We start from the raw sequence: 26202 nt of genomic DNA, 5'->3' as shown, positions 1-26202 counted from the left end.
TGCCTTGCTTTGGGGCAGAAGCAGAGGGTGGGGAGGTGAGGACCCAAGGCAGGAGCAGCTCTGGGTGCTGTGGTGGCACCAGGGCTGTGGTTCCCAGCTGGCAGGAGGGGCCAGGGCGGTTCTGCAGGTGTCTCGCACCGTTACCTGTGTGCTTGTTGCACCCTTCCTCCCTTCTGCCCTCCAGACAAGGCTTTTTCACAGTTACTGACTCAGCCTCTGTGTTCCCCTGGAAGGCAGGGCCATGCAAAGCAGTGGAGCCTGAACCTGCTGCAGCCTCTGTGCCCTGCTGGGGCTCCTGTGCTTGCCCTGCACTGAGGAAGGGATCTGCACAGCGCAGCCTTAGCTCAGGGCTGGGGTAGAGCTCCATGGGCTCCTGCGTACAAGTCCTGGGGAAGGGACTGGCTGTCCTGGTAAGAGCAGTGCTTGGCTGAAGTGCCAGCAAGTGTTTGGGGCAGGGGGGCTGGTCTTGGGAGACAGGGTGATTCTCTCCTCACTTGTGCCTGGTACTTCAAAAGGTTTTATTTTGGGCTCTTACCTTTATTTCCGTGTCCTTAACTTGCACACCATGTAGGTTCTGAGTTCTTTGGGCAATAAAATACCTTCAATGGAACGTGAGATGTTGAAGTCACTGAAGATGAACTTGCGTTCTGAGGCCAGGAACTGGCAAGTCCCAAGTGGAAACAGGCAACCCTTTGCTCCTAGACAGACTATTGCGATCCCACTCCACATTGCTCATATTTAGAGCCGTGGTGCCCTTGGTGGAGAAGTGAATTTGAGGTGGAACAGAGCAACTTCTGCAGCATTGCATCCATCTAGAAGAGGGGATGTATCTAAATTAGTACTGAGCTTCACATCCTCATAGAAAAGCTGCTGGAAGTGATAGTTATCTGGTCAAGAGGCTTTTACTAGCCTTTGGAGCCCCCATTGCTGCATACTTTCACTGTCACCTGAGGGCTAGTGAGTGGCGGGCATTTGGAGTATTTTATTTCATTTTCCTTCTTCAATGTCTTCTTGAGTTGTAAAAACTCTTCTTGTACGTGGTGGTGTTTGTCACTGTTGGATTTTAGACCTAGGAGGTGTGTTTTTCCCCTCCTCTTACTTTTACTCTTCCATTTCACATCATGCAAGACAAAGGGACATGGAATTGCAGACCTGTCCTGCTGCCACGGTGAATAACATGGTTTTGATTAATCCAAGGGGAGAAGAGTCAGTTTCTCATAGCAACCCCGATGATTAAAGCTCCGGGAGAGGTAATTATTCCTGGCGTATGAAACTGTCCTACCACAGTTGTCAAGGGTGGTTTTCTAAAGCTCATCCACTGTGGCAAGTCACCGTCGCCATTTGCAGCAGCACTCAGGGGAAGTTGACAGACAGATGCCTCCCCTCACCCCCTGCCCTGCCTTTATGTTTCTAGACTTTTCTGTGCAGAAGACAGTCCTGGGGCAGCGCTGGGCAGGAGGAGCCCAGCCCCTGCTCTCCCACCACCCCAGCCGTGCACCTCCATCCTTCCCCTGTGCCAGCCCGACTGCTTGAGGGACCCTGCGTGGAGGTGTTTTGGATTGGGAATAATAAAAGCGGAAACTCTTTCTTGGAGGCCTCTAAGCCTCGGGGTTTTGGTGAGAAACTGCCTTGGTGTGGCTGCAGAGCGGCACCGCATGGCACAGCCCAGTGATGCTGGTGGTGACTTGTGGGCTGGGATGTGCCAAGGGCCTGGTGGCCTCAGCAGGTTGTCCTGTAGCCTCAGAGGGGTTTCCTCAGTGATGGAGAAAGCATCCTTCAATACAGGTCATGGACAGGCTTTCCCTTAGATATTCAGAGAGAGACTTTGTCCCTCTGAGCATCCATAGCGAGTGCTGAAGGTGCTTGTTCCAGGGTTCCCTGATGCTCCCCATGACTCCTCACGCTGCATGCGTTCCCAGGGCTTTCCCTTCTTTGATCTCTCCCTTCTGTTTGACTTGTTTAAGCCTTACTCAAAGTGCTGGATTTGGATTCAAGACTTCCTCAGCATGCTTGGTTTGGAACAGGCTCTGGCAGCCAATGGAAGACATACAGGGGGCATGCCTGTTGCTGTGCCCTGTGCAGCATTAGGGTCACTCATGGGGCTACTGGGGTTTTCTTGGAGAGGTGCACTAGCGCTGCCCAAGCTCTCCTTGTAGGGGTGACATTTTGAGCCAGAGTGGGGACAGAGGCTCCCATGTCTGCAGGAGGCAGGCTGAGTGGGGTCAGCCCTGTTCTCATAGGAGAGGGGTACATGATGGGCTTTGCTCCAAGCAGTCCCAATACCCAGGTGGTGGGGGTGACTTGCCTGGTGTCACCCACGGGTAACAGTTTCGACTCTGTCACTGTAACCAGATTGCTTTTTTATTTTTTCCCTTCCAAAATGCTTACCTGTTGGAGGACAGACTTAAATACCTGTTTACCTTAATGAGCCGCTGAACATCTCAAACCTCTCCCCAGAGGACAAGGTAATGCGCTTCTCTGAGCAGCAGCTTTGAACACCAGCAGCCCAGGCGATGGCATCTTTGTAAGCACTGCCTGGAAATGTAAAATTCAAGCTCTGGGTTGCAGTGAACTTGGTTAACTCAGCTGTGAGGGCCTGCTGCGAAGCCTGCAGTGAAAGACCTGGTTTTAACTCCAGGGAACGACTCCCATGATGTTTTCTGTAACTCTGACTTCTGCTCAGGACCTCACTGCTGAGTTGAAGTTGGCACTGGCAGCTCTGCAGAGGCCCTGGGTAGCACCTACCAGCTTTCATTTGGTTATTGAAGTGTTCAATATAGGTAGCTCAGCTCCCATTCATGCGGCATGAGGCTGCAAGCCAGGGCTGGATGGAGATTAGGCCTTGGGGTTTCGGGCAGTTCCTGCTCCCTTCTCATGTGCAGGAGGAGGTGTGTATCCTGTTGGGAGCAAGGGGCCAGCTCCAGCTACAACATGATGCCCACTGCTCCACCTCACTATGGGAAGATGGGGTTTGTGACCTTTGGTTGGGGTAAAGCCAGGAGGGCAAGGGCTTAGGGGATCTTCGCATGCTCACTTTGTCTGCTTCAGTGCTTCAGCAGGGAGATGGGGTGGGAAGTATTCCCATCCACTGCTGGTAGAGTTTTTAAAGGCCCAAAGTTTAGTTTGGGTTCCTTTTTGAAGGTGGCACAAGTGCAATCTCATACTGCCGTCCCAAGATCATTGCAATCTAGTGCTTTTTGAGAGAGGCATCTCATGGTGGTGTGACTGCCTGCTACAGCCATCAGCTGTAACTGGGAAAGAATATGGTCCATGTGCTCAGAACTCTTCATCCAAGGGTGGGAAGTAAAGTTCTGAAGACAAACTTCACACCTTCTCTTCCACTGTGTGAGTAAGCCCAGAAATGCAGATTTTTCCAAAATCCTTGTGAGCAGATTCCCAACGCTGCTGTGGGCTTTTAACTTCATAAAGCTGAGACTGCATAGGAAACTGAGGTCAGCCTGGGTAGGGTCCTGGCAGGAAAGTCTCAGTTTAGGATCTTGTTGTGTGAAATACAGGGCTTTCTTGCTCTGTTTTGGCTGGTGGAACTGTGTCTGTCCTAGTGACTCTTTCAGTGCAAAGGTGTGAGGTGAGAAGCAACTTGAAAAGGCTGTGTGGCATGTGAGGATGCAAGTTAGCTCTTAATCATATCATATTAGCCTCCTTTGCAGTAGATACATCTGCTGTAAAATGCTTAGTGCTGAGAGCCTGATTGGGCAGCCCATGCTAAGTGTTCAAACTCCCGCTGCCTTTTTTCTTCAAACAATATCTTCTGGCTTCCAGATTTCTGATAAATTGATAAGAGGAATTGCGTGAGTCAATAGAGTTGTAGACACTTTGCCAATATAACCCTAGCGCTATTGATCTGCCAGTAAATTAAAGTCTTACTTAGAGGCTGCCGATATTTCTAATCTCCTGCCTCACCAATTACAACCTCCCAGCTACCTGGGAAAGACAGTACACCAGAGACAAGGCTCAGAGGTTTTCACAGCAAGCTGGGCTACAGTGTGGCAGCCAGAGCCTGTGCGGGGCAGAGGGGGCTCCACAAACAGCTTCTGGGGCAGCAGTAAAGCGGTTTGTGTTTGGGAATACTGCAAAAGCATCTCCACCAGGTCAGGGTTTATCTTGATGCAGTTCCCAGGGTGTTAACCTTGGCTGCTGGAGGATGGAGACAGTTTGGAAGGGCAGCAAGCCCGTGTCCCTGAGCTGCATCCAGCCCTGTCTGGGACACTGATTACCCGTCATGGCGTAGAGCGGCCAATATCACTGAAGTTGTGTCTGGAGACTGAGACTCGTGGGTCCCTGTGGCAGAGGCAGGTGGGAGGGATGCAGAGAACCTGCTCTCCTGCAGCTCCTTCCCTGGGCTGCGCCCCTGCTTTGAGGCTGGGGACAGAGCGGGGTGTTCAGCTATCCAAGGGCTGATGGCTCATTGATCAGAGAGCTCCTGTTGGGCTTCTGCTCCTGGTGAGGTTTCAGCAGATCCTTGCCTGATAAGCCCCTTTCAAGTCTCATTTACGTTTGAAAGTCTGTAGTTAGCTTTGGGAAGAAATCTCCAGATAAATGCTGTGTTCTTTCTAATACCCCAGAGCGAAAATCAATGGGAGGGATAATTCCTTCCCTTGTCCTACACAGACTTTCATGTGTTTCTACCTCCAGCAGCACCTTTTAAATAAAGAGAAGCAGCAGCCCTCCCCTTCCTCTTCTGCCCGTTGGGGCAGAGCCCAGGCCCCTGGTAGATCACCCCAGCTGACAGAGCAGGGTGGGCATGGCAGAGTCTCTGTCAGCCCTTGGCTTTGATTTGGGCTTTTACTGGGTTTGGAGTGGGTGCGAGCACAGTGTGTTGCTGGGTTTGCAGGGCTCGCAGTAGAGATGTTTCTGGGAATTACATGCAGAGTGGCCTGGTAGCTGAAGCAGAGGACCCAGGTCTTGAAGTTGGTGGTAGAGCAGTACCATGGTGAAGGGGTTTATAAAACCCTTCAACATTCTCCTTTCCTAAGTCCAGTGGGGACCTGCTACGCAGGTGGAAGAGGTGCCCACAGTATTAGAACATTTTTATCCTAAGCTTGTACAGAATGCTCTTAGGCAGTGACTTCTCTTGGGCATCTGGCAGCATGTGTTCTGAGGCAGATCTATTTCCAGAAATACCTTGGTAGGTATTACTAGCCGAGACTGGTACGAGACAGCTCCTTCAGACTGCCCTGCAACATGCTTGTTTCTAAAAGATGTACCCTCCAGAAATTAAGTTATTTATCTGGCCTCCTCTGTTCTAGCTGTATTGAATTGTGTTTTCCCTGATGTGAAGTTACCATATAGGATGTACATTAAAAGTTGTAACTATTCCAAGTGCTTCTGTTTTGGCTGGGTTTTGCTGAGTGTTACGCTCCATCCATAATGGAGTGGAGATGCTGAGCTGCAGCAGGATATATTTACACCAAAAGCTTTTTCATGGAGGAAACATCTCAGCAGTCAAACTGCCTGAATGCTTGCTTTAAATTTCAATGTACAGTGCTGGCTGCGGTGTTGAAGGTAAAGAGGAGCAGCCTCTTGGGCACCAGGTTGTCTCCCTGGTTAGAAGAGACGCAGCCTTACTGAAATAGTAGCAATAGGAAAGCTGAAGAAAATCTTCAGTGTTGCCCAGATCCTCAAAAACTATGGTGTTAAAAAGGCTGAGGCTGACTCAGTCCTTTATGCATTGAGATGCTTGAATCTTGTTCACACCTGATGATGCGGATGCCTGAGGCAAGGGCAGGTTGAAACAGGGTTTCTCTACTGTTTCTAAATACGTTTTCAGGGTTTCCTTGGTTGCTTTTTTTTTTTTTTTTTTCCTCTGAACATGCAAACTTTGTTTCAGGAGCTTGGGACTGTTCCGTTAGCTCCCTAGTGGATGGCCTGAAGCAGTGAAGTGGTTCTCTGGAAGTGGTGCACGAATGGCTCCTGTTGCAATCAGTACAGGAAAGGGCATTTCAGCACCCCAACTGCTGATGTAATTGCTTTAAGGTAATTGCTTGATGTAACTGGAGGTAGCACATGCTAGGCCTGCCTCAGCAGTGCTAATCTCTGGTCTGCAGGGTGCAGGGTGGTGCGGACGGAAGGGCTTTGGGATGTCCAGGCTGGGTCCAGCCCTTGGGTTGTGCTCCTGCAGATCTGTGCCTGGGTCACCAGACCCTGCATGGTGCAACTTCAGAAGCATGTCCCTGACTTGGGTGGGAGCATCTCCCCAACCTCCTGTCGCTCCCCAGGGACCCAATTCCCTGCGCTCCCTCCTCGCCATGGCTTGTGTGCCATGGTCTAGGGTTGGACTAAAGGGTTTGTGAATCTTAGTGGATGGCAGATAATTCCTTGCTCCCTTTAGCTGCAGATAATGGACCAGGGATTCAGCTTGGTTTTCCACACGTTTCTGTTAGCCGCGGCTGGAGCTGCTGTCTGTAGCGGAGCAGGGAGTCACCTGGGGTGACTTCCGTCATAAATATTGCATGGCACTTGGCAGGGAGAGATGGCACCGGGATGAAAACCATTAATTTGCAGCATCTCTGTTTCTATCCAGGTTTGCTTTTAGGATTGGGATCAGCTGAAGCTGGTGGGTCAGTAGTGATTTTCTCCAGCTGTCAAAAAGACAGAGTGCATCTCAGCCACCAGCCTTTGCATTTCTCCTTCTTTGGGTCCCGAAATACTTAGCGTTCTGTACATGAATTTAATCACTGAGCTAAAGTATTCATGGATTACAGTCCAAAACCTCTAATTCAAATGTCTCTTGACTTGCAGGAAATCTAAGTTTGGGATTTTTATGTTCTCTGCCAAGGTTGGTAATTCAGACAGTGTTCCCAATTTATTTCCACAAATTGGAGGAAGCTGTAATTTACTATTTTAAGAAGCACATGGGTAAAAAAACCCTTAATTAAAAAAAAAAAAAAAAAAAAAGTTCAGTGCATGTCTGAAACTGTAAGAATCACTGAACTGGATCACAACAGTAACTTGTAGTAATTTGACCTGTGCAGAGTGGACATTTCGTTCTAATTTTCTTCTTCTCTGACCTCTCTGCATAGCAGTGTGTTTATAGGGTGGTGGAGCACAGGTCTGGAAGGAGACTCTTGCAGTACCAAGGGAGTGGCTTTGCTCAGACCATGCCTGGCTGTCCTGCGATCTTGCTGTAGGCAGCCTGTGCCAGTGCCTCATGCCTTGTAGTTAACAGAGGGAAAACTTCACTCCTAACCTAAAACTTGGCCTGTATTGATACAAGAATGTATTCTTTTGGCTTGGTGGATAATGAGTAAAATAGGTCACAGCCATTTTATAATAATTGCCTATACATTGATAAGTGTCCCGCTCTGTCTCTTGTTTTTCCAGCACTTTCTACGACCAGTTATCAATTGAAACAGAAAGGCTCACATCCCTTCAAAACAAATCTTGAGATGTTTTACTCTACCTGTTCAGTACCTCCCCGTATGGTTTTGAGCCCATGTCATCTCTTGGCTTTGAGATGGCCAGCAGCACACATTTTTCCAACGCGAGTGAGAGCTGCCTTGCAGTGTAAGCAAGTGTCACTTTGTGGTAATACAAAACAGGAACACCTAATTTCCTTCTTTCTACCATTTCTTGCTTTTAAATACCTCTGTCTTGGCCTTTTCTCTGCCTCATGCTCTCATTTCTTGTAACTTCAGGGTGTTTCTCTCTTGCTGGTAAAGCTCTTTCCAGCCCTCCTGTGCTTTGCTGTGCTGTACAATGCTCCTCCAGCCTGGGCCTGGGGACATTGCTGGTTCTGGGGTGCAGGCTCAAATTGAGTTACAGATTCTGCTACCTGGCTGTTCAGCTGTTTTCCAGCATCACTAGTATATTTGAAACAAAACCCACTAGATTTGGTGTATACAGTCTACAGCAAATGCTGGCACATAGGAATAAATGGTTAATTTACAGTTCTTATATTAGTTATGTGACTTCATTTTTTACCTCAAATATTAAAAAGGAAGTTGAGGCTAAAAGTAAAGTGTTGTTTTTGCAAAATAATTGAAGTTGGGTAAAAATAGATACTTCCATAGGAACAGTAACTTCAGCGGGCACGTGCTCACTTCAGGTTCAGCCTGAAGACCCACTGCCATACAGGAAGCTGTAAGACCATGACGGATCACATCTGCCCTGTTTGGTCCCTGCTTTCAGGGGTGTTCCGGTATAGGTGTATAACACCGCCCTGAAGTGTAGGTTCCTGCTGCCAGAGGCAGTGGCTGAGAGGGGATGCACACATGGCTCATCACTCAGGTCTTCTTTGCTGGCACAGGCTGTATAATACTGTCCCTGGTGGCCTGGCGGAGGTGTGATGTGAGCTATAAAGAGTGCAAGATGCCCAGCAGTGTATTAAACACTAGTTGAGTACAGGAGGGCAGCATATCACAAGAGAGAGATAAGCAAAGTTCTCTGATTGTGGATCAATAAAGGTTAGTGACATCATATCTCAAAGTGAGAGAACCTGCTTTCTGCAGAGCCATTTATCAGATTGCAGGCTGAAGCAGTGTTAACCTCTTCCTAACCACATACCTGTTCCTCATCTGACTCCAGACCAAACAGCCTTTTCTGTCTGCCACAAAAGGCTCCCTGACCTTGCTTTCATCACCCTAGCAATTTAACATGAGTGTGGCTGTGCTGGAGGGGTTCTCTTCCAAAAGCTACCACTCAGGTCTTTGCTGCATTATACTGTGTCCAGCTGGGAACTGGGCCCTGGGGTGCACTGTCACTAGAATTGCTTCACATCTCAGTGTTCATCTGCCTTTCTCCTCTCGCTTGGTGCTGTTGTGGCCTTGGTGAGGTGAAAGATGCTACGCATCGGTGCTAGGACACCACAGAAGTTAGTCATTTTGATTAAAGGTCTGGTATTGTGCCAGGCATCTCAGGATGTGGTTGCAAAAAAAAAAGAAGGCATCTTTAGATTAACTTGTTTTCCACAGCAGCAATGGCAGTGGAATCACTGTGGCATGGTCCTTAGGAAAAATTGTGAAGGGGCGGCAGGAGCCCTGAGTGGCTGCTATGTGGCTGGCCCTGCTCACCAGGTCTGTGCTCCTGGGTTTGCTGGTATTGTTAACAAAATAGATTATAGCTAAATTGAATGTATCAGCCCATTCTGCAGACCCATTTCTTTGCTTCATGCTGTGAGGCACCAGCTTTCCACATGAATGCAACTTCTGAATGTGGAGAACATGGAGCCGCGTGTCTGCACTGGCTGCATTCCGAGCGGGGAGTTGTGGGTGAATCCTGTGTGCTGGCGTGAGCAGCTCAGCGGGATCCCTGGAAACCTGCCCCAGAGCACACGAGGGGATCCTCCAGAATGCCTTTGTGTTGCTTTTCACTTTCTGATCTTGTCTTCACATTGTTGGTAACACCAGACACCTGCAAATGAGCAAACTGTCATTCTTGTTACTTAATGCAGTGTGCTCTGCATTGATAAACTAATTAGTACATTGGTAATGATTTGAGCGAGAAGCAAAAGCGTGAATGTTCAAGTATTTTATGGGGTTTTTATGTGTTTTAAGTATTTTAAAGCCTGCTGTTTTTAAAATAACCTTGGTCTGTCCACCTCTGACTCTTCCAAACATCCAAGTGATGTGGATGGCTTTTCTTCCCACAGGGGGTTGACAGGGACATGAAGGCACTTGACCCCAGTGAAGGCATCCTGACTTCCCACCTACTCTGCTTACACCACAGTGTCCTAAAAAGCTTCCTGGTGAACTCTGGGGCCCCATGTGATGCTTACAGCTGTTTTAGGGAAAATCCATATTTTCTGATGCTACTCCTTAGGACTTCAGCCTTGCAACCAGCCTCTGCTTGTGTCTAGTGACCAATTCCTATTATAGCTTGTATTCTTAGAAAACAAGCATAACCTTTTTGAAAACAGGCTGTGTGATGTGGTGCCGCAGTCTGGGGACTGTGTTGCAAACTTTGGTCCAGATGCTGCAGGTAAAGCACTTCTTGCTTGACATACTGTGGTACTTTCAGCCCTACTTTTTCAATGGCACTGAAGTTGGAACACAGTCACAATGTTTAAAATAGGGCTGTTTGTCCGCTTTTTACTGTGTTTTGAGACAATGTTCAGGACAAAATGAAATATTCCTATGTACATGTGACTTTTATTATACAATCCAAGCCAAATTAAGAAACTTATTTTCCATGAGACTCCTTCATGTAATTGTTGCAGTAGAGATCAGTGTTCACATCATGCATACAAGAGCACACGTGTGCAGTGATGGAAGCTGCTAAAGCGAGTTCCATCATGCTATGGTGGGGGCTGCCGGAGAGCTCTGAAGCTGCCTCCAGTGCTGGCATCCCAAGTGCCTGGGAACTTCCAGAGTGGCGTCTGTTGGTGGGTGCCGTTGCCAGCAGAGCAGCATTAATGATCCACCAGAGCATCCGTGCATTGTGGTACAGGAGTAAGATACAGGTATTTCTGCTGTGCAGAACCAGGTCTCTTGTTCTCCATGAATGAAAGGAGAGACTTCTGCCTGGAGGAATCCGTGGTCTGAGAGATAAGATAGCAAAGAAGGATGACAAATGGAGGGTAAGGGGCAAGAGGAGAGTTAATTCACTGAATGAACTTCTGTTGTCTAGCAAGGAAATACCAGTTTTTTTCAGAACCTACAGAGACTTCAGTTATAAAGACTTTCTGGTTACCTCTGATCCTTTTTCCATCGGTGACTTCTCATTGCTAGAAGAGCCCCTTTCCTGTGCTCCTCAGGCTGTGCTGAGGGGAGCGGCCAGGGGCCCTGTCCTGGCAGGCTGGGGGGGCTGCTGTGTGAGCCCGCGCTAATGGGCTGGTGTCCAAGTGGAAAGTGTATTTTCAATGAGGAAGTGCTGAGATATTAGTGGAGCCTGGATTACCCTGTGATTGTGCTGTCAATACTGTTGTATTGAGTCAGAGAGAGCCTGCACAACACAGGGAAACACTTAGCTCACTACTGCTGCTTATTGAGAAGCCAATAGCAATTTACTCGCTGACACTTGACATCGAATCCATTCCCAGAGGTACAGCTCCTGCAGAACCACTGTTGGGCTCTCCTTCACACCTGCGCCTTCCCTCAGCCTTGGGGCAGCCCCTGTGATGATCCCGATGCTCCTCCAAAGGCACCTGCCTGCAGGAGGGGAGAAGGGACCAGTGCCTGCCCCAGCGTGAAGCCTTAGGACTGGCAGGTAGGGACCAGCCTCTATGGAGCAGTGGAAAACTTTCACTCTGGAGAGCTGGTCTCATGTGAGATTAACTTTTATGCAGCTACATTTCCTTTTCTTGCATGGATTTAATGAAAAGAATGGATTGTGGGTGCTCTGGTCCTTCCATCCCACATCCTGAAAACTTGAAGTGCCTGGGGCCCCTGGGCCAGGGCAGCTTGATTCCTCCTGTCCTTTTCTGTTTTCCTGGGATGAGCACAGCTGAGCTCTGATGGCCCTTCCTGCATCCCCACAGACCATTAAAGAAAACCTTTCATCTGCTGCCAAGTAATTTTGAGAAAAACAATGTCGAGGGTATTTCTTTGAAGAGTTAACTCCCTAAAATGAGGACTAATGACGTGAAGGTGCAAGAGTGGGACGAGAGCAGAACTGGGGGATGCAGGATGACTACAGAGGAGAGGGAGAAAGTGGGGGATCTGTCCCCTGATGTTGTGCTCAGCCAGGAGTATCATATGCAGGAGCTGCAGTTTGCAGGAGTCCTGAGCAGTCAGAGGACACAGTGGGCAGCCTCAGCCCCTGATGTGGTGGGGCAGTGAAAGTCCCACAGGGTTTTAACTGCAGCTGTAGCTGCTCTCATACATTGCCTGGCAAACGATTTTAAACATCCTGTTAGCTGTGACATTGCTCTTTGGTGCACTCTTCCCTGTGTGCTTCCCTTGTGTGCCTGAACCTCCTGGGAGGGGAGAAGACCTAAATATAAAGGGAAACAAAGAAAACTTGATGCACAAGGAAGACAGTTGGAGCTACTATTTTCATTTTGCAGAAGTAAAATTTAGGTCATACTGCAGGTCATGTTTTAAATATATCTGTTGCTCTGTGCTTGCTGTTTGTGTAGACTGTGTGGAGCTGTACCGGCTCTGGAGGGTCTGGAGGAAAGGAGCTGTGTGCTCTGGGGCCTGGGCATGGTCTGTTCCAGACCAGCTGTGCAGGAGGGCACCGTTCTGCACTAGGGTATGTGCTCAGAGGGAGAGGAAGCTGTTCCTGAACACTTGGGAAATAGCAAGTGTGAAGCAGCCGATGTTCAGCGCTCCTGTTGCACACTTGAGAGCAGGGATGTGATGGGAATGTGTGGCACTGTCTCCAGACTCCTGCTAAAGCAGGGCTCAACCAGGAGCTGGGAGTAGGTGAGATGCTCTGGGTGTCTCATGGCTGTCCTTTGGTCCCTGCGCTGCCTGTGGTCCCTGCACTGCCTGTGGTCCCACCATGTCACTTTGCTGGCTGACATGCTGTCTTTGCCTGCCAGAAGCTCTGAACATGGGGTGCGTGCTTGCCCTTCCCTCCCCTGCCCATCCCGGCTCTTGTTCCAAGTCAGAAGTTCCCATTTGCTGTCCCAGGACAAGCAGCTGGTGCCTGTTGTGGAGACTTGCTGCTTGATGGGCTGGATGTCACCAGAGCTGGGAGGCAGTGTGGCCAGGAAGCCCATTTGGGGACCTCTGGGACATGACTGCTCGGCAGCAGTGAATCCTTTCGGTGGTAAGGGCGTCATTCATGCATTTCAAAAACTCTAGCAAACCCCAGTGCAAAAATGGATGTGGTGAGAGCATAAGGAAGCAGAGCAGTGGTGCGTGGTGGAGGAGAGCACGAGGAGTAAACATCAACATCTGATGCTTTCTGAACATTAGCAGAGGCGAAGCAGCAGGCTTGTGCTTTGGGCTGGATGGCAGGAGGGCAGGTGGAACACCTCTGTGCATGCTTTTGTCCCTATTGCTGCTTATATTTTGTTTAGTCTGTTGCTAATCTTGTTCAGCTGTTGCTCCTCTTAATTACTGAAGTACTGTTACAGAGATGTAGCAGATTAATCCTTTTAGTTCTGCTTGCTGCCAGAAGAGATTGCCACCAGTAGTCTCATGCTCTGGAAGATGTTGGAGCAAGGAGGAGCAGGGCTAAATTCAGAATGTGTGCATTTACACGTGTGCTGCTCTAAGGTGCACAGCGGCAGGTGCCAGTCATGAGCAGTGTCCTGGGTTCAGCTGTAACAGTTGTTTTTCTCCTTCCCAGTATCTGGTGCAGTGCTGTGTTTGGGCTTCAGTCTGAGAGCAATGCTGATAACGTACTGATGTTTTCATTGTTGCTTAGGAGTGCTTACTCTGATCAAGGACTTTTCAGTCTCATGCTCTCCAGTGAGGAGGGGCACAGGAAGCTGGGAGGGAGCAGAGACAGGACACCTGACCCAAACTAGCCAAACGGGTATTCCATACCACAGCACGTCGTGCCCAGTACAGAACCTGGGGGGAGTCATCTGGAAGGCCAGACCACTGCTCTGATCAGGCTGGATATCAGTCGGCAGTTGGTAAGCAATTATTTGTGCATCAGTTGTGTTTGTTGGGGTTTTCTCCTTCTCTTTTTAGTTTTATATTCTCTCCCCTTATTTCCCTTATTACTAGTAGTGGGTTTGTATGATACTTCAGGTATGGGACTGTTCTTATCTCAACCCATGGGGTTTGCATTCTTTCCATTCTCCCCATCCCACTGGGAGCGGGGTGGGGGGGGAAAGGAGGGAGTGGGGTAGTGGCTGTATGGTGCTGAGTTACCGGCTGGGCTTAAACCACCACAAGCAGTAAGAATGCACGGGCAGGGGCGAGGCTGGGACAGTTCGGTACGGAGGATGGAGGCTGCAGGGTCTCAAGGTTGCTGCCGCAGCGTGCCCTGGGCGGGGAGCTCTGAGCCCTGCGGCACCCTGTTCTAGCAGGGAAGGCAAGTGTTCAGGTATCAGTTATCTGGTCCTTGCCTTGCTGGAGCACACATATAAACTGGCAGACAGTTGCATAATAAACGGCACAATCACTCTGGCCTTGTTGATTTCTCTTTCAGCAAAAGAAATAAACAGGGGAAAGTAGGAAAGTTAACTTAAACCAATAAATTGTTATTGCACTTGTGTTAGTGTGGCCTGAGGCTACCATGATGACTGCTGGGCTCATGTCTCCCAGAAGTTCAACTTCGAGGAAACAGAGAAATATTTACTTGTTAAATATACAGGACAACATGATTGCTGTAGGCACTGTGGTGTAACATTCGTGCTGCTGATTCCAGTGGTATGCAACCTCCTCCTTGCCTGTTCTCCTCAGAGCACTTTACAGAACAGTTTTGAAGACTCACCTGGCTCTGTCCACAGGAGCCTAGTAATTTTCTAGTGCAGAAGTGTCTGAGGTTGGAAGCTTCTCTGTCAGTGTTTACTAAAAGATAACCAGTGGAAATGTAAATCTGCCAGAGCAGATTTTATGTATATGCAGAGTTGCCCGAGTTACCTCTTGTTAGAAACGTTAATGCTGGGTCAAACATTCCACTGCTGCCTCCCTTCTCCTGCTGTTGCAGGCACTGCTTTCTAAATATTGATGTAAGAGCTTCCTCGCCGGGACATGGTTTGCAGCCCGGCTGCTTCCATGGGGTGATCCCTGCCTTCTGCCGCTGTGCTTGTGTGCACGTCCTCCCATACACGCGCGTGTGCACACACCAGCTTCCAGCCACAACACATATGGCTCAGTGAAAGCCATTTGGTTGTGCTGTATTGTGCTGGAGAGCATCCGTTCCTGTGGTCGCTCTGTGAGCCGCCTCCATCTGTTCACAGCTAAGTTATTTCTTCTGTAATGTGGTCACAGTTGTGCATGCAATTCCAGCTGAGGGCTTACAGTGCTATTAACATGCCATTTATTACTTCCCTATCTCTAAAAACACCCAGAATAACATACTAAGATCATATTTGCCACTTTAACAGCTGCACCTCTTCGGTCCTCCCACCCTGACTGGTGCATCAGTCTGTCTCCTGCTTTGTAAGACCCAGTTGGTAAACCCTGACTTTGCTGCACAAATTCAGAGTTTTCCTGTTATGTTTTTGGATTTAGTTCCCTTCTCATTATTTGGAGCCTCAAACCATAGCTTTTTTCTTGTGTAATATCCTGGTTTTCCAGAATTGTGCTTCTCAATTTATTTTTACGAAGTATCAGTGGTCTCTGCTGACTTGCAGCAAGGCCATCAGTGAAGTTAGTTAGTGAGACGACTCCCAAGGCCTTTCCAAATAACCTCCATTCAGAGCAGTATTTTCTTTAAATCATTTTGGTGTCATCTTCTCTTGGCCTAGTTTTCTGCCTTTCTGAGTTCGTAGCAAGTGCCCATCTTCCCTGACTGAATTCCCCATGGAATGTTGTTGAAGAAAGGGTAGTTGTGTCTTCAATGTGTCTTCAGTAACCCTGCCTTATGGTTTATTCTGGTTTCCGTTTATTGCTGTCTCTTTAATTGTTCTTCATTTCACACTACTTACACCTTTGTCTCATATGAGACAAAGCCAATGAAACCCACAGCAGTGTCCCTCCAGCCCTTTAATACAGGTTCTGCATTTGCTGTTCCATACCCATCACAATTAATGGCCTTGGTGGGTGGTTAGGAGTATCTGATGCTCAACCTGTCTGAGGTGTACTTAGTGATTCTCAGTTTTGAACTAATTGCGGTTTTTTTTAATTCAGGCATTAAATTTTCAAGTTTTGCTTGCTCCTTAGCTATGCCAGCTCTATTACTGTGCCTCTTTCCTGGCCTTGAGAAGGGCTGTATCTGACAGCTGAAGACCTGACACAGTCCGAATTGAAAAGAAATAACCCCTGTGGGCAATAGTGGCTTATGATGGTTGGTCCAAGCCCTCTGAAAAGGGAGGTTGCGCAGGAGGAGGGAGTGTCCAGTTGTACATGCGCAGAGCCACAGAATGGTTTGGGTTGGAAAGGACCTGTAAAGGTCATCCAGTCCAGCCTTTCTGCAATGAGCAGGGACAAGCTTCCACTAGATTCAAGTGCTGTGGAGCTGAATGACCTGAGATCAAATACAGGTAGATAATTCATCCTCTGATGTAGGTGAGTATTTATTTCTTTGTGTACTTTGTTAAGGTGCCAGCTGAAGTTAACTGATGTGTTTACCCACCAGAAGTGGAACTGTTCAGTGTACTGGTGTTATTCTGAGGTGTATGGAAAGGATGGTTTTGAGGTTCTTGCAAGTTTTCAGGTTTTGTCCATGCCTAAATTTCATTACTTTGCCTATTTTTCATTACATTTTCTGGAGTCTCCTGGAAAACAAAGCCTTTGGGAACTCCTGAGACCAAGGAGCCCCAGTGGGTGGGTAGTTTAGGTGTAGTTACTCAAATCCTTGGTAGAAGCTTTTCAGTCTTATTGTAAGGCTGTGTTTTCTACCAGCAAGCTGCAGCAGGGGCCAGTCATTCCTCAGAGCCCGTGATAAATCCCATAGTGCAGTCTGGTTTGGGTTCACTCCGTTGTACCTCTGCATCTTCTGAACAGCAGAAGGTCTGTCCCTGGAGCACGCAGAGCCATACACATTCCTTAATTTAGTGGTAGTCATGTTTTGAGACTTAAGTAAGTTGCTGGTTTAGAGATAGGCATGAATGATGTTTGCTAGTGAGGAATCTGATGAATAACCCCATTGTGTTTTTTAAGGTTGAGGGTGTCTGTGTCCCTGAGGTGTCACTGTGCTTCTGGTTTCCATTTGGTCTCCCTGAAGAAAGGTGGGCTTTTCCTGGGCCTGGACTGTTTCTAGTTTGGAAATGCTGATACTCAGCTGAGAAGGTAGTTGAACCTGAAGTCGTTGGGGGTTACTTACCAGCCTTGGGTTGTGGACCTGCTGGACTCACACACACAGGCTGGATCTGACCCTAGAAACCTGAAGTGCGTGATCATAACTGTGCATCCCCCAGTGCCAGGGCTGGATGGAAGGAACCCTGGGGCTTCTGCAGGTGTGGGCAGAGCACTGCTCCCTCCCAGCCTCCTGTGCCGCTCGGGAAACTTTGCCCAGAGGTGGGATGTGGGCAGCACGCTGGGACACTACCTCATCCCACTGCCCTCCTGCTTCCTGGTGCTCATAGGGCAGCAGAATGAAAGCTGATGTGCAAGATAAGAATGGGATAGTACACCTTGGGCTTAAAAGTGGGATTTTTCTTTTCTCTATACTTTAATAATCTGAATGAGACTTTAAAGAAGTAGTAAATGAGTCTAATGAGTAACAGAAACTGAAATAAAATAGATGTTTATAATTGAAACATTTGACAGAACACAAATTGTGCTAAAGCAGACGTGCTGCTTCTGGCGATCTTCCAAAAGTGCTGCTGAAGGTGGCTGGAAGGCAACAAGAGGTCAGGAACAAAAGTACCTTCACCCCAAGCATTTCTTTAGGCACATTCTGCATGTGCAGGGCAGTGTGAGGAGGTGGGGTGGGTGAGAAGCTCGCCTGCATGGCTGGTGGGTGGTGGGTTTGCTCTTACAGTGTTTCCTGTTCTTCCTTTTAGCTTTGTTTTAATTTTTCATTACTACTTCTCTAAAATTTTGTTGCATTTAGGGTCTGTGATCTCTGGTAAACAGGGTCACCGGATGGCTGTCCCACTGTATGTTCTGGTGACTTCTGCCTTGTCTTTCTGAGGTGTTTATTGAGCAGTGTCCTTGTGTCTAGACCTCCTTCGTCCTTTAAAGCTGCTGCTATTCCTTGTGTTCCTTGCCATGCAGACATGCCAGCTCCTGACTTGCACCACATCTCATTTCTCCTAGAAGCTCACAATGCCAGCAGTGCTTGATACGTGCCTGAGCTGTGGCTGTGACGGGTCATTCTGCCAACTGCAGCTTATGATTAAAAAGAAAATCAGTCACTGTCATCTTGGACCCCAGCACCAGTGATTTGACAGTCTGCAATGAATCAGCTTCTTCCTCATCAGAGGATCTTAGACTCAGGACTGCCCCAAGGGTTGTCCTCTGACTCAGGCTGCTACTAGAAAGCTCATCCTATGACTAGCACAGGCAGCCACAGGATTTTCCTGCCTGAAGGGGCTGAGGTGAGACCCAGGGGATACTCTGTTCCAGTTCTTGGTCAGATCTTCAGGGCGTTGGTGTGTAGCTAGCCAGAGGGTAGGTACTGCAATTACTGCTGTGATCACACCTAGGAAATACCCTTGTGCCCCTGATCCTCCAGGGAATTTGGAGCCATCAGCTTTCAGGCAGGACTACAACTGCCTGCCATGGCCTTGAGCCTCACAATTCAACTGCAGGGCAGTGGCTGCAGCTGAGATCATCCCTCCCTTTTAGAAAAGGGAACTGGTTTGCAACTCCACTTTCACAGCATCAAACTCTGCATCTCGTGTGACCACTGCAAAGAGCAGCCATTCCGCAGTTGCCAGAGGTCTGCTGCCAGAGGTGCTCATTGCTTCTCGCTGTATCTTAAGGATAATGTGTGCCTCAGTGCAAAATACTGATAAGCTGATTTGTTTTCCAGAACTGTAGTCCTTGGAAAAAATGCAGTCATGCAGGGTTAGTTTTCATCTTCCTTCTCATTCCCACTTTGTGGTGTGTTAAAATTGGATTTTAATTGAATAGCTTGTTCCCAGATGTATCTCTTAATGCTAGCATTTGCTGTTGCTACCAGAGATACTTTAAATAGGATGGAGAGTCGTCCATAGGATTATCCAAGGCAATGTGTCACCCACATCAGGAAATGATTTAGGCAACAAAGTAAAGGAAATGTTATTCATAAAATATCTTTAATTTGTCACATCCCTTAAAGTGTCGGGGCAAGGAGAAGATTTGGTTGAGGTCTGAGGAGATCGTGTATTAATGAGTACATAGGTGCAGATTGCAGAGGGCCCAGGAAAAGGTCTTGCTTGCATCATCTGTGGCAAGAGACAAACTGTGTAGTCTACCAAACGCAACTGTCATGGGTTGGACAGGTTTCAAGGACTTGATGGCTGGGTTTATGTCCCCTTGGAACTGAAAGATCGAATGAAGGCTGCCCAGGCTCCAGCTGCCTTCTGCTGTGGTTTGACTCATGGTATCACTGAGAGGGAAGGACCAGAATCAAACTGAAGATGAGAGGAAGGACATTTAATATCAGCTGATGGTCAGAAACTCCCCCATGTCTGTATGCTGGGGGGAGGTAAGTAGAGGGAAGATGGGGTTTGACCTTCTGAGAGACATGATTACCAAGCAGCTAGCGTATCGCTGCTACCAAAGAGAAAAGCTCAACTGAGAGAAAAATGTTGCCATTGATGGGTTCACGTTCAGTTTTTTCTTCCTCTCTCTGGGGACCAGCGGTAGGGCACAAAGAAATGGTATGAAGCTGAATCAGGGGAGCTGCCGGCTGGACATGAGGAAGAGATTCTTCACTGAAACAGACTCTCCAGGAAAGTGGTTACAGCACGAAGCCTGTCAGAGTTCAAGGAGCATCTGGATGGCACTCTTAGTCATATGGTTTAGCAAGGAGCAGGGAGTTGGATGCTGTCTTGCGTTCAGCAGTAGCAGTTGTTTTTCTCCTTCCTAGTAGCTGGTGCAATGCTCTGTTTTTGACTTTCAGCCTGGGAACAGTGCTGATAACACCAATGTTTTTAGTTGTTGCTAAGTGATGTTTAGTCTGACCAAGGACTTTCTGAGTCTCTTTGATGCACAGGTGGCCAGGCTGGATGATTCCTCTGGGTCTTGCTTCCTGAAGGTATCTCTTTATCCTCATTTCCCCACGCAGTTAAAACCTTGCCTGCAAGCAAATGGCGGGGTGGCAGCTGCTTCTACCTGCCTGGCAGGGGAGGGATGTGGGGGTGAGTTTGTAAATTAGAGACTTGTTTTGTGAATTGGTACATTCTTTGTCTGACTGGCAAAGCTGCTAGCTCTGCCTTGCGGTAAGACAGAGGGGAGAGCAGGGCAGAGGAAGGACCTGCAGAAGTGTGACACAGGCTGAGTGATGAGATGAAGCTTCCTAGGTGAGTTTTCTTGGCAGCCTCTCTGCGTTAGGGATTTGGACCTGCTTGGCTTCGGGACAAGAAATATTGCTGAACGTTCCTGGGCTTCCACCAGTCTTTGTAAGGTCTTTGCTGAATATCATTCTCTTGGTGGTTGCTGTAAAAGATACTTCTGTTGCTGTAAAAGCAGAGTTTTAAGTGTTTTCAGTGACAAGGGTCTGTGAGATCAGAGACATTCCTGTATTAGACAGTTAACCTGTAGATTTACTGCTGGGATTTAGTTCAAAAGGCAAGCCAGGCCTTTTGTGTTGCCTTGCGTGGATACCTGTGCTTGCTTCTGGTGTCGCCACGGTGGTCCTGACGATGGCAAATGGCACGGGCAGGTCTTGTGCACAGACCACATCATCTTGTCAGAGGGAAAACCATTCAGCTGTATGGATCACAGACCCCACCAAGAATAGAATAAACCCCTGCAGCTGTGAGGCTCTTCTGTAAGTTGTCTTCCATGTAGGTGCGGAGGAGGCTGCAGTCAGATCTGGTCACAGGAGATGGTTTCGTTTGATAGCTTAGTCCTGTTCTTTGTCTGAGCAGCTTCTTGCATGGAAAAGTCAAAAGAAACTTGGCTGAGAAGCTTTTGTTGTTCCCTGTGCCCAGGCAGCCTGACCGAGCCCTCACCTGCTGGAGAGCAGCCCCATGTTGCTGGGGTTGGGAGCCAGCACTGCCACCCCTGGGGCTCTTGGAGCAAGTCCCAGCCTCTGTCTGTTCCAGTCTCCTCTCACTGTGCCATGCACCTTCCCTTGCCTAAAGCTAAAACAAGCAGCCAAGAATTAATTGTTTTGTGTCCTTTTCTCCCCCGTGTTGCGTTGTGGTCTGATTGGTATCTGGGCTCATTGGGCACCGGAAGCATTCGCTTCCCCTTCTCCAAAGACAGATTTTGGAGAGCGGAGTAAATGCTTGAACACAGTGTGAGGGGATGGGCTGAGCCAGGTAGCAGTCCTCCTGTTGGCTCCTTCCTCAACTGCATGGCATGGTTGGTCGCAGGGAGAAATGCTGATGCTCGGCATAGCTGGGGCACACTTACCTGCCAGGCTGCAGGGGATGGAGTAAATGGGGTCAGGCTACGGAGTATTTTATTCTTAGTGTCCTTCATTCATTTGGGGCAGTGAGAGCAGAGTGTGGGTATCTTCAATGCATTGCAAGTGATGGATAGAAAAGATGCTGTTCCTCAGTATAGATGCCTCACTGCGCAGGTGGGGAGTGCTGGGGCTGGGACCTGGGAGCTGGGGCTCGGAGTTGTCCAGGCGAGGTGTGGAGAGTATGGAGTGTGGGACCTGGTGTGGTGCTGAGGGCTCAGCTCCGCCAGGCTGCTTCTGCTTCTGCACGCCAGGACAGACGAGGGATCTGTTGCTGTTGGCCATTAGACATGCTACAAACTGCAGGTAATATCCCACCTTTGTAAGGTAAGTAAACTTCCTGAGTTTACAGGAGGTGTAAGCAATGGTTAAATAAACAAATAAAGTTTATTTCACACCTGCCAAGGACTTTCACTGACAAGGAATCTAACTCAGTGCTCAGAAAAGGGCTGTGAGGGAAGAAGGGTTAGTCACTGTGAAGTGTGAGGAAGAAGGGAGATACGAAGGGGAGCAAGAGGAACCAAGTGTTTTACAGGATTACAAATTTGAATGGAAATGGTGAGATTAGTGTTACTTTAAGCCTTGTCGTTCTGTGGACTTCAGGATTTTCAGAATGGTTCTGGAAGGGAAGTCTTGCAGTCCAAATACAGGTGGGAATTCTGATAAATGCAGTGTCATTGGGCAGCTTCTGCTTTGGCAGTGCTTAATGAGATATGGAGAAACTGAGGGGAAGAGCAGAACATGCCTCTTGGATTCAGCAAAGTGCAATTGTACCAGTGCAGTGAAATCTATTAATTGTGTTGGGAACTTCGTTATTTCTTTACCTGTTCCTTTTACATGCATTAGACGCTTGGACTTCGTTATGTACGTGAACTCCTGTAAAATCTTGGTCTCATAATCCAAGGAAAGGACTGGATTTGGGAAGGATGGGTGGGAGTCATCCTGGTCACTTGTCCTTAATGGGTTCTGCCCTCTTTGGCAGGGGTGGCTTGCTGAGGGTATGGGTTCCCAGAGGGCTGCCCATGCGCAGGGTGCTTTGGGAGCAGTGTGATGGGAGAATATCAGCCCTGACTGACCTAGAGAGGGGTACGATAGATGTGGTTTTGATCAGTGTTGACTGACAAGTTTTAGCTTCTTTCTAGTTGAAGGTTTGACTCTGTTGATGCTGTGCTGTGCAGAGATGCTGGGGAGATGGTGGTGGCCCGTGGGACAGCGCTTTAGACAGCGTCCTTCTGACACTTCACCTCTCCATCTTAATGCTTCCTTGAAAATGGCTGAGGCCGCCTTTTGAGGCCTTTTGGTGGATGTTTCTTGTTGCTGGTGTTTGAGAAGCGCTCGATCAAGAGACTGTGTTTCTAGTAATTATGCCTCATATGGACCTGTTTTCTTATGCATTTAATAGGGCTCTGTCTCTTCAGCTTGTCCTTGGCCTGAACTCTTGAGCAAATTAAACGATGTCAGGGGGCTTCACAAGTGAGATGGGCATTAAAACCTTTGATTTTTCTCAGGGCAATTATTGTGACCAGATGAGGAAGAGGAGGCCATTCAGCAAGTGATGTGGGGCAGCAGCTTTAAGACCCCTTCATTAGTAATGCTGAAGTTCACTATTTCAAGTTCTCGACTTCAGTAGTCCACGCATGCAGCAGGAATACCAGGATGACCTGCGGGCTTTGAGCAGTGCCTGAAGATACCCCTTCAAGGAAGTTCCATTTAACCAGGTGGCTTTTAGCTCAACTGAGAAACTAGTTTCTGAAGATGAGAAAAAGATTCCCTCAGTGCACCTTCTAATTGTTCATTTAGGAGCAGAACTTTCCTCCAGCTGGGAGGGCTTAGGGCTGCCGTAGAGTGCTAATTAAAAGTAATAGCGATAATGAAAATGAGTATTTTCAAGGAAAGGAAGGGGCACCAGTATGCTTCCCCTGGCCCCTCTGCAGGAGGAGGGCAGGCTGGAGGCCACAGAGATACATTTCCAGGAGAGCTGGGGAAGGGCGCCGTATCCTGGGCTGCTCGTTCTGCTTTAACAAATGGGGATGGTTCTTGATAAAGTGCAAGGTGCAGACCAAGCTTGCATTAGTTGCGCAGAGCCGCCACCTTGAACTGCGTGAAGGTGGAGCTGCATCACTCTGCTGGGGCTGGGATACCACAAGCCTGGAACGTGGAGCATTGGGGGTTGCCACTGGCCATAGAGCAGCCCAGCGATCCTGAAGCTTCCAGGAGCTGTTATGGAAGGAATGGTAAATAGTGCTCATAGGTGTAAGCACTGCTTGGTCCGCAGCAGTCAGCTGAGGACTTCACAATCCTGCATGCCCCAGTGGCTTCCAGCAGCTCGGCTGTAGCACAGCTGCAGTCACCCTGAGGGCAGTGGGTTTTGCAAGGGATAAAAGAAGTGCTGGGGAAAAAGATGGCATGTCTTGGAGCTGGTTTACCCTCTTTCTCCGCTGTAGTTGCTAGGCACTGGGAAGGTGCTGTTGTTTTACTGAAGTGATTGTGAGTCTCTTGACATGAACAGAGCCTCACTCACATGGGTTATAGTCCCCAGCAATCTTTGCTGAGGAGTCCATTATCTACATCCCCCACGTTCGGCCACTGCCATTACTGTTTTGGCAATAATTACCATGCCTAGTATTAAAGGGGTTTACATGGGGAGCTTGGAGTTACTCAGCTAAGGTTAGTCTCTGTCTTAAGAGGCTTTCTGAGGCATCTTTCTGAGCACAGAGGTATTAATGATACAGAAGACAGAGACCACTTCAGATTTCATCGACTGTTTTTGGCTGCTGTGTTGGGTCTTCTGGTTTTGTGTTCAAAAGATTGATCTGTCTCTCCCATTGCCTGGCCTTGACTGTAAGGGGTGACCTTTCCAGGCCTTAGTGAGGAAGTGGGGATGTCTCAAGGACAGGCTGGCTGTTTAGTAGTCATCTTCAGGACCATTGTTTGACCTGTCCTCTTGTGTTGTAGAAAACAGTCTTTCTCACTGCTAGAAATACATCCTGTGCAGGTTTTCATAGGTGACCGAAGGATTTACTGCCTCATGTTTGTTACTTGTCCCTCGTTGACTTCTTAAGCTGTTCAGGTGCTGTCTGTTGTTAAAACGTCCTTCATTTCTCCCGTTGTAACAAGGAGTAGAACAAAATTGCTTACGACTGTGAATCCTTTCCTAGAATGTTGTTCTAAAACTGGAGGGGGGAATAAATCCGAACGAAGCTTTGGGGAAGTGCTTCCACCCTGTGTGCTAGGGAGAGTGGTCAGTGGTGCTCAGTTGTGGTCAGCAGGTCTGGATCTGGGAATGGCTGTCACTATCATTTTAATGGATTTTCTTGGAACAACAGAGAGTTCCTTGTCTTGGAGAGCCTGGTGCACTGGCGCTTGGCACTGGCTGCCGTTGGCTCTTCGGCTCCTTCTGTCCCTGGGGAAAAGAAAGGTGGAGGCTTGACCTGCCTAAGGGTGATAGGGAGGGAGGCCACCTCCCTTGTGTAGATTGTGATGGGGGGCAGCAGAGAGGCACCAAGAAAGTGAGGGGTTCATGCCGGTGAGCGACTTTAAGGGGAGAGGGAAGACCTAGAGCGTTAGCCAGAAGCACCATCTGTGGTCTAACCTAGTTGAGGCCAGCCCATAGTAAGACTGGTCTGACTGGTGTAAAGTTATTTTGCAACTGTTGGCTGTGATTTCTTAGTGAAACCCACACAGGCTGTGAAAGCAGCCAGGCAGAACAGTGGAGTCTGTACAAAGTACTGCCTGCATTCTGTGGCATATGGTCCTTCAGATTAATGTGGAGATGAAGCTGTCAGAGCCTTGTCCATACTGGGAGATAATGGGACCCACACTCCGTATTTACTGTCCATAGAGCTGCTGGCAGAACTTCAGCCCATGTTAAACTCATTTTCAGCTGTCATTTGGCAGCAGTGGCAGTGTGGAGCCCAGTTATGTTATAGTTTCCATTGCTCCTGCAGTTGGAGAAGTAATAGATGCTTTTGCCAAAGTAGTCCTAATCTGGCAGTTCGTGTTTTGCTTATCTTCTGAAGGCAAGGCCAGTTGATGTCTGTGACTGTTCAAGAGAATTTTTTTTTCTCTTAAGAGTGAGACTGTGATATGGGGTGTACACATGATAGATAGCGCAGGGACTGTGTGTAATAATGTGACCTTCTCCATCCAGGCAGTGGGTTGGAAGTGAATGTGGCACACTAAGCAGGGTGTGGAGGACTCGCACCAAGGTTCAGAAAGGCTTCAGACAGAAGATCATGCTCTGGCAATTCTTATTTCTGTAAAAAGCTCAAGACAGGACTAGGAGCATCTTGCAGGCACTCTGCAATTATCATAATAAACAGTTTTATCATCTGCTTGGCAATCAATAATGTGGCTTATGCTGCTTTAGTATCTCACTGGTATTGATTACTTTAACAACTGTGCTGCGGTCAGCTTCTGTTAACCCGTGCTCCACTGATGGGACTTGTCCATCCTGCTGGAGGAGGCAGAGGATTTGGGATTTCAACCCAGGCACGAGCAAAAATTAACAACAGGATAGGTCAAACCCAGCTTTTAATCACGGAGGCTTGATGTCAGGATTTTGATCCAGGAATGTGGAGTTGAGTGAATATTCTGTGTATGTGGTATTTTAAAACAGAAGGATTGAAATGTGATGCTTGTGTGAATTTGGGCTTGTGACAGTGTTGTGTCAGAAGAGGTTTCTGACCCAAGACCCCTACCCTTGAAGAAGGAAGGCTATTCCCTCTGCGGCAAAGTGCAGTGCTTTTCCAGGGGTCTGGGCTCCGAACGGGGATGGAATGGGAGTGTGCACACTGGATATCCCCTTGGCTGCTGGTGGTTCTGCTGGGCTACCCCAGAGCTGGGTGATGCACTAGTGCACCAGTGCCTCTCGCACATACTGTCCCGTGAGAGCAGAGGCTGTGGATGTGGCATCAGGCACAGGCTGTACAGGTCCAGTGGCTCTGGGGCAGTCTAAGACCGCTGCCTCTACCAAAGACTTTGTCTCAGCTAAGTGAACCCTTGGGGGTGTTTCAGCAGTGTTGGTTCTGCTTCCAGCAAAGCAGTCAGCAATTAAAAGCTTCAGGTTAGTAGCTTACTCCATTTTGGGAGGAAGAAATGTGACTCTAATTCAGCATCCAGATGGGACACGAGGAAAAGACGGAACTTTCTGGGATTTGGGTGTACCTG

General features: G+C 48.4%; 1 protein-coding gene across 2 annotated transcripts in view; it reads left to right on the top strand.

Moving 5' to 3' along the window:
• Positions 1-26202, top strand: part of ZFHX3 (zinc finger homeobox 3) — a 152646-nt gene that overhangs the window by 15439 nt on the left and 111005 nt on the right. Inside the window, exon 1 of one of the 2 annotated variants that reach the window (XM_065661870.1) lies at positions 13416-13489. The exons of the other annotated variant lie outside the window; for it this stretch is intronic. The gene's annotated coding sequence lies outside the window, so the exon portion shown is untranslated. Of the gene's footprint in view, positions 1-13415; positions 13490-26202 lie in introns of those variants that run through there. 2 annotated transcript variants of the gene reach the window in all.

The sequence above is a fragment of the Lathamus discolor genome, chromosome Z, assembly GCF_037157495.1.
Source record: "Lathamus discolor isolate bLatDis1 chromosome Z, bLatDis1.hap1, whole genome shotgun sequence".
Classification (NCBI taxonomy): Eukaryota; Metazoa; Chordata; class Aves; order Psittaciformes; family Psittacidae; genus Lathamus; species Lathamus discolor.
Note: the sequence above shows the minus strand (reverse complement) of the source record. Positions and strands in the feature narration are given on the sequence as shown.